Source organism: Corvus brachyrhynchos, unplaced genomic scaffold (assembly GCF_000691975.1).
Source record: "Corvus brachyrhynchos isolate BGI_N302 unplaced genomic scaffold, ASM69197v1 scaffold237, whole genome shotgun sequence".
Taxonomy (NCBI): domain Eukaryota; kingdom Metazoa; phylum Chordata; class Aves; order Passeriformes; family Corvidae; genus Corvus; species Corvus brachyrhynchos.
In genome coordinates, this window is record NW_008238959.1 from 1,803,361 (window position 1) to 1,822,519 (window position 19,159).

The 19,159-nt window shown below is 44.4% G+C and overlaps 1 protein-coding gene across 1 annotated transcript in view; it reads left to right on the top strand.

The window, feature by feature from the left end:
* Positions 1 to 19,159, top strand: part of BCL2 (BCL2, apoptosis regulator) — a 98,466-nt gene that overhangs the window by 40,665 nt on the left and 38,642 nt on the right. The window lies entirely within an intron of this gene.

The following is a 19,159-nucleotide window of genomic DNA, read 5'->3' on the forward strand; positions in this document are numbered from 1 at the left end:
ATGCCGAGTGGGGAGAGAAGGGGGAGAAAAGGAAAAGGGGGAGAAAGTAGAAAGTAAAGAGAAGATAAAGGATGAGATAAAGACACTGAGAAAGAGATGAGATTAGTTCCATGGTCTGTACCAACAAAACGTTAGCAATGTTTCCACAACTCTGTGTTTTAGCAATATAAAGACAGTTTAGTTTTTTGGTTTAGTGTTTGTAGCCACAAGAATGTGTATTATTTCCTTCTTACCCACAGTGTACTCAGAGTCATCCATCCAATACAGAAGTTAATCCCAAATAATCTTGTCACCCAGAACAGTGAAAGTGCCTTCAGTTTTACCACCCTTTATTCACTTTTTACTTACATACACACTTCAGTAAAACTTGTGTTACAATATTCTGGAGTTTATCACCCTCTCCTTGCTGCATTTTTAGAGAAATATCTTCCTTAGCAGCAAGTTATGCTTACTGACAGTTTTTCTGTCATGGCACAGTTCACAAACCCAGCATTGGAATGGACATGCTGAGAAGGAGTTAATTCATTGTAAGGTAAAATGTAATATAATCTCTTTTCTAGATTCCAGGACTTAAGCAGAGGAAGATTCAAGGGCCTCTGTATTTTTGTCAGCTGTTTATATAGAGTAGATATTATAAGGTTAGGAGTTGGTGGAAAGATGAATAGCTATATTCAGGCTCACCCATAACTACTGGCCCTGCCTTTACACCTGGCGAGGGAGTTGTTCCATTATTACTATCAGCAATGCAATAATTTGGTGCTGTTATCAATAAAGTTGTCCATATAGCTCAACAGAAGCAGTTCAAAGAGCTTTGATCTTTTTCTGACTGTATGTGTCACATCAGGTCACATTCGGAAGCTTTGCTTTGCAACTGAACAATGTAAGACCTGGCTGCTTAAAGCAGGGAAACTGCACTTTGGGGCAAAGGGGAGGAATCCATCTGTGACCTCTGTACATCCACTAAGTCCATTTTGGCTCAGAGGTGTTAAAATGTATTTTTTAGAGAAACAGAATTAAGAAAGAAAACCACCTCTGTTCCTCCTGCCTATGAAATCAAGGAACAAATGGTGGCGTTGTGCAAGTGCACTAATTACTTGCAACTTCACAGGCAGGAGGTCATCATTTCCCAATTGCCAACTCTAAAACCCTGAAGTTTTCTATGGCAAAGCAGTAACATATAGTGCAGAATGCCCAGGCTTTCAGTTTTAGTCACTGTGTTTTTCATCATGTAGGCTTTAAAACACTTGAATAAAAATCCCCAAGCTATGCAGAACCTCCCTAAAACCTGTTGGTAGCAGTTTAGCATGAAACAGGGAGAATTTTTTACCCTGGGGATTGCCCATAGGAGTGAAATCAGTCATGAAATAGAAACTCACCAGTTTGAATTTGAGGCAGTCTATCTCTTGGCTTGCCTGAAGCACTTGGCACTGTGGGAGCAAAGATGCTTTTCATCTGCCTGTAGGTCTGCTCAGATAGGCCTCTTGGGTTTTGGGGGCCTTTTGGGCTGCCACATTCATCAGCAGCATTGCCAAATCTTCCTGACAAGGGCTGAGTCTCACCCTGATTGATGTCCTTAAGACCTACGCTTCTGGAGCTGGCTGCTGAGAAGTTTCTTCGTTGTGGAGGAGTCTTCTGAAAGCTCAACACCAGTGCCGCCTAAAAGAGCCAAAACCAGAGGCTCCACAAACCCCTTGGAATTACATTTTTTCCAAAACCCAACATGTTATTTTTAAGTCGATGGCTTGGAAGGGGTTTGGTCACATGGGAATTCACTGGGGAGTTTTCCCAAGAGGGGAAACTGTGTCATCTCTGCAATAATCTCTGCAGCTAGATCTGTACTGAGCTCCACCATCTTCTTTGGGACTGGACATTAAAAGTAGAGTGAGCAACAGGCACAGAAGCAGCAGAGATTTGTGTCCAGCTGTAACATCAAAGTGGGCTCTATGTTGTTTCAGGCGAGATTGGGTCTTACAACAGCACACATTTGAGAAGGAACCCATATGGCACATGACTGGCAAAAAACCACAAATGTAACTTCAGCCCCTCCTAAAACATATGTAGAAATCTAGAACTACAGAAAAAGTCATGCTGGCTGCAAAGTTTGATTGTGTGTTGCCATTGTCTTCCTCACCATCTCAACTGAGAGACTTTATTTCAATTGTGCGGGGTGCCTGATGAAGTCATAGCTTCTTCTTGAAGAATTTTTCTCTTGAAACATAGTGGCTCTTTTGTTTGTTTTCTGTCAGGAGAAGTGGTTAAGATTATGAAAATTAAGCATTCAGTATTTTTGTAATTTCTCTCAAAGAATACTAGATAAAACTCTTCTGTTCCTAGCCTTGGAGAGATGTATTATAGAGTTTATTAAGTATTTAGTAGAGATGATGATGCTTTTCTGTACAGGATGGATTTGAAAGTTAGGCATCCAACAGACAGACGCTTTCAAAAGGTGATTCATCTGGTCCTAAAATAGGTGGTGCAAAATGAGATGAATCATCCAGGGAACAAATCTACATGAATGCTTTGTTTAGACTTGCAGTTTTAAGGCAATCAGGCTAGGTAAAATGCATCCCACCCTCCTTTCCTTGACTTCTTTGAGTGGCTTCATGGTCCGAGCAGAGACCTGACTGCACAGGCTCAGCCAGTGTCATGCTTTGTCACTGACAGAGCTGTGTTTATCCCTGCCTGCAAAATGGGCCCAATTCTATTTCCATAACCAGCAGATGACGCATGAGTGACAGAATCCACAAGCACTTAAAAAATATCTTTGTATCCTCAGGCTAAATAGACAATATAAAAAGCCAAGGAGGATTACCATGACCTGGAAGACTCTCCATTTATCTAATGGCAACAAAAATTATAATGATGGCATTTTTCATCTCTTTCTCCATTGTGGGTGAAAAGGGCCGTAAGATTTTCCTATTTCTCATTCCACTGCTATATTTAAGAATAATTAAAGCCATTCTGGCTAAGGGTGATATAATGCATATATTCAGAAGCAGGCTTTCAGTTTAATTTTTCCAGCTGGTGGGCCTGTTAGCCCATTTATTTGACTATTCTTCACACGTTGACTGAAATAGGTAATTGCTCTGTTCCCCCTGAGATTTCACGTCCATTTTTTTTCGGGCATGAAAGATATTAGGCTGTGTGTATTTTAAATTCAAATACACTGTAGGATAGATTTATGTCCTTAAATGCTATGCAGATCTAGCTATAATTCATTTCATATAGAACTGGAAAATGAATTACAACAAGAGCGCTAGACAAGAAAATCCAGAGTCTTATCTGATGAGGCTGGAGTCCTTTAATCCTCACTCCTTGAAGTGACAGCAGTATCTCCCTTCATTTTATGTTCATTTCACATTTTTATCTTAATGGGAATGCAGGGTTGATTTGTTTGTTTGTTCTTAGATTTTTCGCTGTTTCTTTAATGGATTGCTGTGGGATCGTGGATAAGATATGTGAAGGGGTGTAGATCAGGATGTCTCTGCTGAACGTTCTGGGGTTGTATTCGGCCTCATGAGCCCAGCAGTCGGCCTTGCAGGGTTGTGCAGACCCTCACCTCGACATGAACAGGCACCAAATATTTTTAATAGTCAAAAGCTGTGGACTGGTTGTATTCAGAGCTGGACCTGTGCCAGTGAAAGGTTGCTAAAGAAAAGAAGCAGCAAGAGTTTTAAGGTCCAATAGCTCATAAATCACCAGGGATAGAAACACATGCTGTATCCCACAGAAACACTGGGATTATATTGTTGCACCAGTATCCAAACAATGTTCTAGCTCCATACTATCTGAGGATGCTAGCCTTATATAAATAAAAGTCTTTATTCATGTATATATAGATAATATTTGTCATCTTAATTCAAATTTCAACGTGCTTTTGCTGTCGATTGTGTCAGGAACTATTAGACATAACTACCCCCTTGTTCATACAGTTCAGAAACTCAGCATTCAGAATCTGCAAAGCAGGGGTGGCTGGTCCAAGGAAATTTTAACTACTGGGCTGGTAAAATCATTTTGGATTTAAACAGCAGGGAAGAGATAGGAAGAGAGGATTCAAGGTGCTATTTAGTATCAGATGTGACTGAAGTACATGATTTTCTCAGATAAAACACCTGCTTGAAGGATGTGTTAGCTTTCCTGAAATGAAATTGAAGAAAGGGAGTGATGTGGCAAGAATTTCTGAATTGATATGCGGATGGTTTCCTAGGTTTGTTTGGTTTTCATCAGCTGTTCTTGGATTACTAGTGTTGTATTTTTCGTTGCTGAACAAGAGAGAATGGCATTTTCAGGTAAGAGGAAATCCTAATGGCCAAGCATTGCCCAGTGTATAATAAAAATGTATGTGTGTGTATCTCCCCTAAGGAAAGTTTAATGTCTTCTCTGTTTTTGACAAGCTGAAAATTCTGTGACTTCTCTTCAGTTTATTCTGGTGAAGTGTAGTTTTCTGGGTAATAAAATACGGTTGCACTTACATTAAGTCTTTTGTTACAGATTATTTATCTTGAACTTTGGAAATGATTGAACTAAACCCAAGTCTTTGCACTACCTTTAAATGTGTGGGGGCTGCTCAGAAGCCTATTTCTTATTATTACTACTTAGGTAGTTCGCTCTGCTATTAGTAAAAATACAATCCAGGAGAATGATATGTCACTGTGTACTACAGTTGTCTTTCACAAGTACCTTAAAATTGTTTGATATTTTGTAGTTTTTTTAGGAACTGGGTTAAAGTTTTCTTACCTATCTGCAGCTGCAAAAACCCCAGTTTGGCTTCTTGCTGTTTGGGAAAACATTCCAATATGTCACCATCTGGGAAAACCATGAAATGCTGGCTGAGGCCTGGAACCCATTGATTTCATAGATATCTTGTCCTCCAAATATTTTCCCATAAACATGAAGTTGCATCACATGTTCTGTTTTTTCCTTCTCCATCCCCCTCCCCTCCCATCCAAACACTTGCAACGAGGCGATGCAAGGAAAAACTTAAGTAAACCCCCTTCTCCCACAGACACTTTGTTTGGGTTACAGAGCTTGATTGGAGCATTTTCTTATCTTTTAAGGCCACTGTTGTCGTTGATAATGAACAGATAAAGTAGATATGAGGAATTATGAACTACATCTTTTCCAGTGCACTTAATAGTAGAGGTTGTCTTAATCCAGTACCCTTCTGGGGTAAGACTTTAGAACTTAATACCAGGAGAAATCATAATCCACAATTTAATATGGCTATTATCTGGTTTTAGCTGTCTGTGAAGAAGATTAAATTCCAGATGGTAGAAGTTATAATCCAAGCCTGTTATGATCACCAAAATGAACCAAATAACCAAATGCAAAATGGTCTCACCAGAATTATTTGTTCAGAAGCTTATCTGCTATACCCACCATAAGATATGCAAAATATCAGAAGTATATTGGAAAGGATTCGGACCATGGTGCCCCCCAGCAAAGAGACAGCTGCTGTCAGGCAACATACTGGATAAGATGAAAGCATTTCCTAGGTCATCACTGCAGACCAGCTTTTCAATCACCTTTCTACTGTCTATGAGCCATACGTTCCCTCCTCATGTACATCAGCCTTTGGAGAGGAGGAGGAAAAGAATGGTGAGAGCAGTACAGGAGGGGATGTGAAATAAATGCAATGAAGAAGCGCCCTGCAGCGATGCTTGCCTGGTCACACTTAAAGAACTTGTTACTTAATGGTCAGGTTCTGCTGGAGGCTCCCAAGAAAACACCAGAAGCAGGGGAGAACCCAGTTTCCAGCCCTGGTGAGCTATGGGGCTCATCTGGCTGCATCACCCTGAGATGACAGTGGGGATGGTCAAAATGCCATCCATGCCTGTAGGCACTTTTGGTCTCCATCCCAAAGGCCTTGCAGTCAGACAGAGATTTGGCAGATGTGGTTTTAAGTTGTGCTAAGGTTTAAGGGTTAACAAAAGCTGCCATCTAATCAGTGGTTCTTGCTTCCCTAGAAAATTGGGCTGTGACATCCCTCTGAAATTGCATAGGTCAATTGTGAAAAGTAGGTAAGAGGAGCAGTTTACGTTTTAATGGGCACTACCAGCACAATTCATGCTGAATTATTCATTTGGAAACAGTGTATGAAATGGGTAACACAACACACTTCTTTGGGGTCATTTGGGGAAAGATTTCTTAAAACATAGCTCAGAACCTGCATGTCAGAGAGATGTCAAAAATGATGCTCACATATGTGTCAAATGCATGGTGATACCTCCATTAACAGTGGCTTCCCCGCACAGAAAAAAGCATAGTGTGTCTTCATGTAGATAAGCAGACCTATTTCCATTTTTATTGAGGAGGAAATGGTGTTGCACGGAGGCAAAACGACTTATCTGCGGTTCCCCTTAATGGGAGCTGGACAGGGCACAAAAGCAGGTTCCCCACTTCCCAGCTTATCTCCTGCGTGCCCCAGTTTCTCCAGTGATTCCAAAACATTGCCTCCCAGTCAGCTGCAGAGATTTCCCAGTAAACAAAGTTACTTCATGTAGTCACATGCAGGATCCCTAAAGGATTTTTTTTTTTAAAGGCTATGATTTATAATAGCCCCTTTTCAAGGACTAGCTGTGCTTAGGTGAGGTTAAATCAACGATTATTCCGAAGTCCTGTTTTCAGTGCAGGCTCTCTGGATGGTTGCTGATTTTGTTCCATTTAAAGCATTTTGTGGCATGAACTCACTTTGTTTCTGCCCACATCACTGCATTCCTGGGATGTTTTTCACAGGCCTTAGCAAGATCATCTGACAGCAACTAGTGAGGTCAATGAACTTTATACACAATTAAACACTTGAAGCTGGGAGAATTAATTGTTATTTTTTTCCCCTGCAAAGTTAGGGAAGGATACACGGTACGTTATAGTCTGTAACAGAGTCAATGTTATGTGTGGTAATCAAGCTAGTTTCACATGATTTAATGCCGAACAGAGTCAGAAAATGATTGCATCCTTTACATGGGCCTCACAGAGCAGTCACCACCCACACTGTTTATTCAGACTCGGAGCTCTGCCATTCACTGTTTAAGCCAGAGGAGGAAAAAAATCCCTTCGTGAATGCTCTTGAAGCCATGTATTCTCAGCGCAAAGTGGAGCTGGGGGGAGGAATCCAAATAAGGTCCTTCCAATTGCCACAGTTGTACAGAGGTGAGATTTTCTTCGATCCTCCAGTGCCACAGTAAAGGAAGGATTATTTGGAGCTGGTGATATTGAGGCAAATCAAACTAAGCATTTGTTGATGCCACTAAAATTTCCAGAGACAGCTGGGTAGCTTTTCTTCTCCCGGCTTTCCCATCTGTTACTACCTGAACAAAGAGGTAAAGTTACCTCCTCTGCTCTGTGCAAAATTGGTAGGGTTTGCTGAAAAGTCATGTGGTGGTGTGGATTTTGTTCAGCTTGTTTCTTTCAAGAGTGAGAAGTTTTTCTGCTGTCTTATGCCTTAACTTTTTTGGTAAGAGAAGTGTTTGAGAAATACTTTGCTCCCTCATGCCTACCCATCTGTTACAAAGGAAGCTCTAACCAGAAAAGGTTGTGAGTGAGTATGCAAGACATCTATGACAGCCTAGTAAAATTTTATATGCATCCAGTGATAGTGTTTTTACTCCTTCTATAGCTAAACTGATCTCATCAGAAAGGCTTTTGCTACTCTTCCATTGATATCTTTGCTTTTACAGTTCTTCACGTTTCTTCTGCGTAATCCTGTTCCTTTTAAAAAGGGATTCCTCACTTCCCCAGACACTTATATTTTAAAGTTTCTACAGATCTAAGCTACTCTTTTAAATTTATATCTGCAAGTTTCTGAGGTTATAGAAATGCCAAGAGCGTATCATCAGTTAGTCTAGAGACATAAACTAGAACACCACCAACACCACCACCCCCACTAATTTTATGCAGCATTTAAACTTTTCATGTTAAGTGCTGGCTAATCTGAGTGGCAAGCATGAGCTGTTTGGTTCCTCATCTGAGACTGGTTCTGTGGTGTGCTCTATTCAATGCATAATTTTGGGTTCCTGGGCAGGAGATTTTGTTAGTCCTCTCCCCATCCTTTACTTACTCCTCTGTAAGGTGGCTTTTTATTCCACTCTGATTTGTTTTGAATAAAAGAAACAAGTATTCCCTTGCTCAGTAAACTCCATCCTATGATAATAATTGTGTCATATATAGTGATGTAGCGTTAGACTGGTATCTTCTTGTTTTCTTACTGCCTTGAAATGTTTCAAGACCCACTTGGTTTGTGTATTCCCTTGGCTGGAATAATTTTATTCCAAGCTCAGGTATCTCATCCATTTTTCCATTTAAGAACTGATCATGAGATGTGCAATAGCCATGTCCACGTGCTTTTGTTCTTCTTGCCAAACTCTTGCTTCATAAATTAGAGCTTAGCCACGGTAAACCCAGGGATCTGGAGTGTCCTCCAGGTTGCTGTCTAAAAATACCTAGGGCATTTTTCCAGTCCACCAATATCTAATAAAATGGATTTGCTCATTGTAGTTAAACATTATGGGTGGAATTCTTCTTGGAGGAGCATAAACGGAGCTCTCATTGACTTCAGTTGGTGCGGATCAGGGAATAAAACCTGGCCAAAGTGTCTCCCATTGGGAACTTATGGGGCACTGTGAGCTTACAGAGAGCACAGTGACTATTTTAGTCATTGTTTTCCTTGTTACTCAAAGCACTTACTTAAAGCAATGCCTGGAGGGAAAGAAAGATAATTATCCCCAAACAGAAACCTCTTTAGATACAGTAAGGGTTATTGAAGCAGTATTTGTATTTCCAGCATAAGGCTGCTTTCCCACTTGCCTTTGAGATGTGACAGAAATGTTCCTCTCCTCCCGCCAGTGAATACGTTGCTAATACAGAATTCATTGGTACCAGAATTACACTTCTATTTCCACACTGGGTCAGCTGAGTACTTTTAACCCATGTTTGCCTCATTTGTCAGCAGCCTGAAAATTGCAGTATGTAATATTTTGGCTTGGTCAGCCTCGGTCAAACAGCCAATTGCACCTTCATCCCAGCCCCATGTACTTTGATAACAGGTACCCCTTCAAATCAGCTGACTTGAGAGGAAGAAGATTGTTATTTGCTTTGTGAAGTGAGTGAACTTGATGTAGGAGTCTCTGTGGGATTAAATATCTTTATAGATACAAAATAATCATGTTTGATATGGAAAAGTGAGTCACCCAATGGTTTTGGTTTTTTCCTAGTCGTCGCTGGAGTCTTTCCACTTTCTTCCCAGAGCTGTCAGCATTATGGGGTCAGAGAGGAGCGCATAAAATCTTTGCCCAACTCAAACCAATGAGGGTAGTAATTAGTAACTGCACAGCTCAGTGGTGCCCAGAGCCTGTTTAGATCATGGCACAAACTACTGAATAGCTCCTCAGGGCTGTTCCTTGAGCCAGCTCTGCCCCTGGGCCATGGGCAGGCACTGCCAGGCTGAGCTTGCACATCCTTCTTTTACACAGCCCCATCCTGCCTATAACTGCATTTCAGTTTCTGTCCTCTGTGATCACAGCTCTATTAACTCTCTTGAAGGCTCAGGGAGCTGGAAAACTGATTTTTCTGTTACTCACTGCTTATCATAGGCCCTGCCCCACTGGTATTTGCATGCCCTGCACAACTCTGTACCACTAAAATGTAGGCAGTTAGATGTAGATGTAGGCAGATGTCATTTTACAGCTAATACTGCCCAAAATTGCAAATAAATTCAAAGAAAATCTCAGCAATTGCTCTGAGGCCACCAGTGGCCAGTGGCCACCTTACTCTGCAAAGAGTATCTTACTTACTACTTCTGAAATGTTGAGACAGCTGGATTTATTGCTGAATCCTGGCAGTCACCTGTCCAGCTGTGGTCACCTGAAGCCTCTTCTGACAGATAGGGCTTATTTGACTTCCCTTTGTCAGCTGGAGAACAAAGTCCTTGCAAGCTGGGATTGAGAGTGGTGCTTGTTTGTGGTAACTCACAGCCCCTTGACTCCTGACAAGCGCTGCCCCTAAGTGCTGCAGCAAAGGTGCTCTTTGCCTTCAGCTACGTGACAGCAGGATTAAACCTAGACTGAATAGAAGTCTTTCAAGTGGTCTAGAAAGCTCTGTGTTGCTCTTAAAATGTTATAATATGCTAACGGAGCCTCAGCTGAGTCTCTCTACCTTCTGATTCTCACCTTCAAGCAGATGCCTTCAAGAAGACTGTGCTGGGACAAGACCTGGGTGCCCTTTGCCTCCTCCCCCAGTTTCTTTAGAAAGGGACAGACACACTTAAGCCTGGAGACGTGCAGGATGTGCCCCACAGGTCTCTTCTGAGGACAGTCTGTGTTTCTGGAAACCAGATTTGTGTTGCATTGTGCAAGGTGTAGCACTGTTAACTCTTATTTCTTCTTGGCTATCTGAAATTGTGAAAAAAATCCCTCAAATGCAATGTTGCTGGCAATTTATCACATAGAATTATAGAATCATAGAAGGTTAAGGGGTTGGAATGGACCTTAAAAATCATCTAGTCCCAACCCCCCTGCCATGGGCAGGGACACCCCCCAACAGACCAGGTTGCTCAAGGCCTTGTCCAACCTGGCCTTTAACACTACCAGGGTTGGGGCATGCACAACCTTCTGGGCAACCTGTTCCAGTGACTCACCACCCTCACAGCCAAGAATTTTCTTCCTACTTTCCAACCTAAATTTCCCGTCCTTCAATTTGTGCCCACTACTCCTTGTTGTATCACTACAGTTCCTGATGAAGGGCCCCCTCCAGCTTCCCTGTAGGCCCCTTCAGATACTGGAAGTTTGCTATGAGGTCTGCATGCAACCTTCTCTTCTCCAGGCTGAACAGCCCCAACTCAGATTGTCTTTGAAGGGAAGGTGCTCCAGTCCTCTAATCAGCTTTGTGTCCCTCCCAACAGTTCCATGTCCTTTAACGCTGAGGACCCCAGGGCTGGATGCAGCCTGGATACTCCAGGTGGGGTCTCACCAGAGCAGACTATAGGGGGAGGATCACCTCCTTTGACCTGCTGGCCACACTGCTTTGGGTGAGGCCCAGGATTCCCTTGGCTTTCTGGGCTGTGAGCCCACACTGCCGGCTCATGTTGAGTTTTTCATCAGCCATCACCCCCAAGTCCTTCTCCACAGGGCTGCTCTAAAAATTTCTCAGCCTGTGGGTGTGCCTGGGATTGCCCTGACCCCTGTGCAGGACCCTGCACTTGGCTTTGTTGAACCTCAGGAGGTTTGCACACGCACACCTCTCCAGCCTGTCCAGGTCCCTCTGGATGCCATCCCTTCCCTCCAGCTGTCGACCACCCCACACAGCTTGGTGTTGTCAGTGAACTTGCCAAGGGTGCCCTCAGTCCCACTGTCGGTGTCACCAACAGGATGTTGAACAGTATCAGCCCCAGGACCAGCCCCTGAGGGACACCACTGGTCACTGGTCTCCCTGTGGACAATGACCCGATGACCACAACTCTTTGTGTGCAGCCATCCAGCCAGTTCTTTATCCCCAGGTGGTCCATCCATCAAATCCATATCTCCAGTTTGGAGACAAGGCTGTCACACAGGACAGTGTCAAGCACTTTGCATAAGTCCAGGTAGATTATGTCAGTTCCTTTGCCCCATCCACCAGTGCTGTAGCCCCATCTGAGAAGGCCACCAAATTCATCAAGCATGAGTTCCCCTTTGTAAAGCCACGTTGGCTGTTACCAACCACCTCTTTGTTTTCCGTGGGCTTCAGTCTAGTTTCCAGGAGAATGTGCTCCGTGATCAGGCATAGGAAAACATCTCCACGGTCTGTTTTGTTGTCCCATTCCATGAGCTTTGCCTTCTCTCCCTCAGGACAGAAGCTGCTTTGCCAAATACTCTTTTGTAGCTGCACAGCTATGGATACCAGCTTTGGATACCAACACACTGTAAGGGCTGTTCATGCTTCTCCACTGGAAAAATGAAGTGAGTCTGAGGTGTCCCTCCCAACCTGGCAGTGCTGGTAGTAGCACTGGTTGAGCCTGGGATGTATCATAAAGGCCAGACAAGCAGTAGCTTGTGGAGTTCACTGGTCCCACAGGTCCCTGCCAAGGGTTAAGTGTGGGCATTTTTAAAGTGTGTTTCTGAATCGGGATGCTTGCTTGTTTTGGAGACTGATTTATTTCCTCCTGTACGTGTTTGGGATCAGAGCACTTGTTTCCTCTGACTCCTGATGTCTCTGTGGTCTCTTTGGACTGCAGCTCTGTGAGGAAGGGACTCTTAGTTTGCTGAGAAGCTGGCACGGTAAGGCTTCTTGGCATCACCATAGCCCAGAAGATCAATAATAATAAATAGTGGAGACATTTCAGATGCCTTAAATCAAACAGTCATATGGAAAAAGAGTTTGTGTTCCCTATGGCTATAATGTGGATGCCTGACGTAGGTCAGGAGATTGTGTTAGGAGTCAAAATGCTAGATGTGCGTCTGAAAATCCTTGCTTTTGGATGGCAGAAGCTGGAGAGTGGGGGTGGAGGTGGGATTTAAGCCCCTTGATTCTGTATAAATATAGCTCTGTGGTTTAATGTGCACAGCAGTAGCTCTGTGGTTTATCATTTACTGAGAACTATGCTTTTCTAAGAAAATGCTCTCTTCCTGGTGCATATCTAAGCCAAGGCCTCCGCTGTCATTTCGTAAACTGTAAGGATTACTCTTTAAAATAGCTGTTTGGTAGCAATGAGGCCAAACAATTGCTCGATTCACGCTGCAGGTGAGTTTAACAGAAATCATATTGACTAAAGGTAGTCTGAGCAAGACAGCAGTGTTGCATTTGAGTATTTGCCAAGAAAAACCTGTAAGTTCCTAAAACTAGCTACGAGGACAAGGGATTAGCCTGTTCTTCCAAGTCTGTAAATAAGGTCCTCAGACACTTTTTCCACTTGCTAACATGAACACTGGCTGTTTATATTTTTCAAAGAAAAAATTTAAAAATCCCATGATTTTGTAGATAGCAAAGAGTAAGCTTTGCAGTTGCTCGGCTACCAGCATGTGGGTAATATGATGTTCTTTTCTAATCAGGAATGCATTGTGAAACTGCTGTTCCTTGCAGTAAAAGGTCACTGCGTTTTTAATTTCTATTCGCTGTTTGTATTTTTCTAATAAATCACACCCTCCGATAAACCAAATGACTGGAACCACGGAGCAAATGAAACTTTGAAACAAACCTTTCCTGTCGCACATGTATGGATCCTGAATTTCAAAAAAAAGGTGTTTTTTCAGTGAAGAAGCCTTTTCAGCTTTGGTAGGCAGGCTAGATTAAGAAAATAAAGGGTGCATACTATATAGCTGAGTTCGAGCTGCCAGAGTATTTTGTGGTGCTTGTTTGTAAGCACAGATATTTAGTTTCAGAATTAGTACAGGGCCTGAGTAGCTGACAACCCAAGCTGTTATGGCTACATCCACAATGCAGAAATATATCCGAGTGCAAGTTCCAAAAAGTATAGCTTGATATTTATAATACTGATAAAAAGTATCATCTGGTCTATCTGTTCAGGAAAGACCAAAACCACTGCTTTGTCACTGGGTTTTGTGCAATGCAACTCCCATTAAATGCTTCCATATAATGGATTATTGGTAGACAGTTCTTTATTCTCTTTTCTTTCTTCTGTCCCTTCCTTAAAAAGAGAAGCAATCTGACTTTTATAGCTAAGGGCTTGCCTGTTTTCAGATAATGGGTGTTGAACTGGTGGAAAACTGGAACAAGGCGAGATTGAATCAGACTCAGAACTTCGTTTTGTCTCTGCTGGGTCACGCAGCAGGACAGAGCTTGGGTGCGGGAGGGACTGCGTGCAGGCTGGAGCTCCCTGGCTCTGAGCTGCTTGGCTTCACCTCTCCCTGTCATTCCCCTGCTGCTTAAGAAAATATTTCCATTTGTTCTCTCCAGGTACTTTATGGCAGTGCGACGTGGCCAGAGAATGCAGTCCTCCCCCTGTGAGAGGGGCAGGACATATGTCCTTTGTTTCAGTCGCTCGCTGCTTCTGGTGTTGAGCAGGCAGTCTCAGCTCTGGCATCTCTTGAGTACTTGCCTTTGCAAGCTTAGGGTTCGTTTGGTTGGAGAGGGCTTTTTTGGATGTCCTGTTGCTGTAACTTATGGATAATTTTTTCCCTTAATGAAAAGAAGAGGAAAAGAGAAGACATATGCTTTGTTTTGCAGATTCAGCTGAGACACAAAGCGTGCATTGTTCTGACCTTCCCAGCATGCTGGTAAATTTTTTATATTGGCAAAAAGGGCCTGGACCTCAGAAGTCCTGAACACTTCTGGTTTCCCATACAAGAGCTGGGACCTGCAGCGTGAGCCAGAACAAAGTCTGGGAGCTGTGGTTGGCCGAGTGAGCGTGTGCTGGCAGCCTGCAGGATAGAGAATTTTCTGGGGTGGCAGGGGAGCTTCCCAGCATAGCTTCCCCTCTCCCCTGAGCATTGCTGCCCACTAGGCAATTCGATAGAGCTCTATAGGAAATATTTGAGGCTCTACAAGTGCTATTTGCAGGCATCTGACTTGCCCTGCTGTGCTCTATGTGTCCCCAGCAAGCTGCCTGCCTCACCTCACGTGCTGCAGCACTAGGCATGGTGCTGCCGAGCGCTGGCTCTAAAGCTGTCAGGAAGATGCCTGGCTCTGATTTAGTGTCCTGGACCCCATGTATATGTCATGAGTGAGTTTGATGCAGCAGAGAGCTACATGCATGAGTTGGTGGGAAACCTGCCTTGCAGCCAGAAATCCTGGTAACTTTGGGGGGTCCCAGGAGGTCTGGAAGGATCCAAGCAGCTGAGCACAGCTGTTCTCAGGGTAGTGGGGGTTGAGCTCCTTTGCAGCACTGACCCTCAGCTAATAAGGCCTAAGACAGGAGGATCCGACAAAGGTGGCCCAAGTATTATGTTCATTTTCTCCTTGCAGTTGTTTTCTGGCAGCCGAAATGATTCCCTGAAGCTAGAGGTGTCATTTAAAACAGAGCAATGGTGAGTGCACGGATGCATCACTGGAGTTCAGAGGCAGCCTCCTACATCTGATTGTAACTGCGATTCACTTACAGGAGGGAAGGGCCCCATCCTCACTCATGGGGTTTGTTGCCTTGATCAGAGGCATCTGGTTAAACTGCTGCTTTGCACTTCACCTATTCTTCGAAGTTTCAGAGGGAAGAAAATCTCTCTGCAGAAGATGCGCAGCAGAGCTCGCTGGTGTTTAACCCTGTGTGTCAGACCTTGCAAGAGAAGAGCAAAGGATATACTTTACGTCCTCTGGTGGGATGTTTTCATGCACCTTGTGCTCCTTCAGAGGAACAACTTGCTTTTTAGTTTTATGTGGAACCAACTTCTACCATGAAATGTTTCGCCTACATCCTTCCTCCCTTCCTCTGGGGTACACCTCTGCAGACCCAGGATTAGGGCTTTGGCTGCAGCAGCAGGAACAGGAGCCTCTGAGAGGAGAGCCCCACTTTTGCCTCCCGTGGAAAATGCTTACAGGGGCACTGGAGCCAGCAAGCCCTGGGATGCCTCTGCCTGCCCCCCCTGTTTCCCCAGGGCCACTGTGATTCCTAGTCCCTGGCCACTGCCCCAGGAGGGATGATGCAGGTGCTTCTGGTCCCTTCCTGCCCCATCTCAGCGGTGGGCAGAGCATGAACCCAAACAGAGGTATCTCCATCAAGGCACAGGGACTGCCGAGAGCCTGGTAAGGGCTGGGGCAGAGGTAACCATAGATGGCTCTGATTCATTTGGCTTCCTGTCTCTCTCTAAGAAAAGGATGTAAATAGCCAAGAGCAGGGGATTCCAGTGAAAAGAGCAGGCGGGTGTCATGCGGTGCTGTGCTGTGCCAGCTGTGGCACTCAGCCTCACGGAAAGCCGGTAGTGGTGAAAGCTGGGGTTCTCAGAAGTGGAGGAGGCATGGGCTGCTGCTGCGCCGCATCGCCCCATCGCATCAGAGAGGCTTCCTGCACGCGGAGGAGATCGTGGAAGGAAGAACCTCTGCAGCGCCAGCGACCTCACCCCTGCTTGCAGAAGGGGTGCACCCTCACCTCTGTGCCCTGAGCAGTGGCGGTGCTCCTGGTGCCCTCGCAGCCAGGCAGGCATCCCTGTGTTTTGGCCAGCCCCCTGAGTGGGGGAGGTCCCAAAGGATTGACGGCTGGAACTGCAGTGACATTTTTCATGGGAACTTCATGTCTTGGGGCCACTGGCAGGGTAACGTGGGCAAGCTTTGTGTCCATACTTGGTGCTCATACCCATGCCCATGAGTGCTGAACAGCTGCCTCCTTATAGAAACACAGACTCTCATCACCAGTGTTTTCTGTGCTCCCAATGCAACAGCAAATTGCAATGACCCTGCAGAGAGAGGCTCACACACCAGCATCCCGCTACCAAAGCCAGGCTGATCACTCTCGTCTTGAGGATGTTGTCTGGGTGGTATCCCGAGCCCAGCTGTGCTGGAGACACGGCAGCAAGGCGGTAAGCTCCGTATCCCCAGCTCCTGTCACACATCAGGCTCACAGTCATCAGCTGGCTAAAGACACACCAGCAGTAGTGCCTTCACCCATCTGGCTCCATAGCCCTTCTTCCTCTTGCTGTTTCCTTGCACTCAGAAGGAGAATGCTGAGGAGGCAATCCAAGTAAAGATGGCACAAAGGGGTTTCAGTTTTGTAGCACCAGCAAGTGTGTGCCTTTAATTGATGTAACACTGTCAAGGGACTTGAGGGGCATCAGGCACCCACTGCTCACTGGCAGGCAACACACATGGGTGCTCACCCACCTGGCTTACCTGTGGCGGTAATTTCTGTATAAATCCAACAGCCCAGTACTGTTTGGATGAGGAAGCAGGGAGGATGGCTCACAACATGGTGCTGGAATTTCCTATTCGGTGTCCAGCTCCATGCTCTGGTGTCAGGGAGAGCATCACCTCTTTAATCAATTGTCTTTAAGGCTGTTACATACATGTTCCTCTTGTATGAAGACAGGCTGAGAGAGTTGGGGTTGCTCCATCTAGAAAAGAGAAGGCTCTAGGGAGTCCTTATAGCAGCCTTGCAGTACTTAAAAGGGGCCTCCAACAAAACTGGAGAGAGACTTCTTACAAGCACATGTAGGGATAGGACAAAGGGTGATGGATAGATATGAGGAAGAAGTGCCTTACTGTGAGGGTGGTGAGGCACTGGCACAGGTTGCCCAGAGAAATTGTGGATGCCCCATCCCAGGAAGTGTTCAAGGCCAGGCTGGATGCAGCTTCGAACAATCTGGTATAGTGGAAGGTGTTCCTGCTTGTGGCAGGGGGGTTGGAACTGGGTGATTTTTAACGTCTCTACCAACCCAAACCATTCTATGGTTCTGTGATTCCATATGTAAAAGATGCAAACAATACAAGAGCTGGGAGCAGAACTGAGGCCCAAGGCAGTAATCTGGTGCAGGATTTGAGATCTTTTTTGGAGTGCACCTTTCTGAGACAAGGTTGCAGTAACAAAGTTTGTGTCACTTTTGGGACCAGAGTATGGTTCATAGGGGACAGGGTTGTTAATACAGCTCTTCTTTTTTAGAAGTAGCTGCATATATAAGTGGAACTCAAAGAACTAATTTCTTTTCTGTTTTCTATACCATAAGCTTAAAATTTTCTTTGTCGATGGTGAAGTCGCAAGCAGGAGAAGGTGAGAAACTCAGTGCTTTTTACAGGGAGCAGTAACCTCATACAAAATACATCCAAGGCACAGAAGAAAAGCAGGGGCAGGTAAGGATGAACTAGCTGCATCTTCTAAGGGAGTGCTGTGGGGATGCTTCAAGGTTATAGATAAACCTGTTCACCCATAATGAAACAATCAATGCAACAGATACTAGCAAACCCCCCCCCAAAATTTCACATACAGATCGGTTATTTAGGAATATATTTGCTAGTAGCAGACAAAGTTAATCAAGGTGATCTCCTTTCCCCACCATCTTATCTTCACTTCCCTGCCAATGCACTCCTTTCCCTTTTCAGGCTGCTCAAAATGGATTCTGCTGTCTTCCTGTAAGAAATTCAAGCTCCACCTGTGTTTAATTAGATATTGGATAACCTGGGTTGTTGTATTACAAACGTCTAGGACAAAAGTCTAGAAAAACTAATCAGTCATAGGTCAAAGAGCAACAGTTCCAATTTTAAGCCAAGTGAAGTGACAGGAGGTATAGAGAAAGACACCTGAAAAATCAGGACAATTGTTTAAAAAACCCCTAAATTAAGTAAACCCTGTTGCTTGTATCTACTGGCTTGTAACATATTTGAGATTACATAAAGTAGCAAACATATAAAATGATCTTTCTCAGAGACACATGAAAATTAATAATTTTTACAAGAGACTCTTTTACATTCCCTTCTTGCTGTTCTACAGTACATTTTAGATACACAAGGTAAATCTTTCTTGCAAAAGCAAAGGATAAAGAAATTATTTTCCTTTAAATGCTCATGCTGGTTTTGGAATAAAGGAAGGAAAGCACAGGGTGTACATCTGTAAAGGGACTGCTCCAGTGATAATACAGCATTTCTATGGCCTAAGGTACCACACGGGGAGTGTGGGGATCTGCAGTTTGCTGCTACTCCAGTGATGGATAGTGGGATGGTTTCTCAGCAGCAGTGGTATCTTTATAACATTCCTGCCCTAGTGGATGGTGGCGGGGAACAGATGCTCTTGTGGGCATCCATTCTTTGTTGCCATTCATGCTGGATCTCACAGTTGTTCCTGGGTGAGGGCATCTGCTGCTCCATCATAGGGATTGTTCCTCCCTCTGTCTCAACAAATTAGCTGTGAGCTCTGAAAACACTACAGCAGGAGGAGCATGCTGCATTTTCTCCTCAGGATATTCAAACCCACAGTGCTGGGTTTGAAATGAAGTGCAATAGTGGGCTGCAATCCCTTTGGGCTTGGAGAGGAATGATTCCCAGTCTTCCCATATCCCTGCAGAGTGGGGTGAGCCCAGACCCCCTGGATTAGATCAGAGAAGTAGTTTTGGAAGGAAGAGGAAAGCACAGGCCTCTGGGTTATATTTTTCTTTGAAGGAAAGTAAGTGCTTCCAAATGTAAGTGTCTGAACTCCCTGAGGACAGAGGCATTGCTCTGCAATCCTGAGTTAACCCCACACTTTGGCCTTGGGGTGAGGGCATGGTTTGTCTCCCACATTTTCCCTAGGTTAGCTCATCACTCAGCCAGCTGATTTCCACTA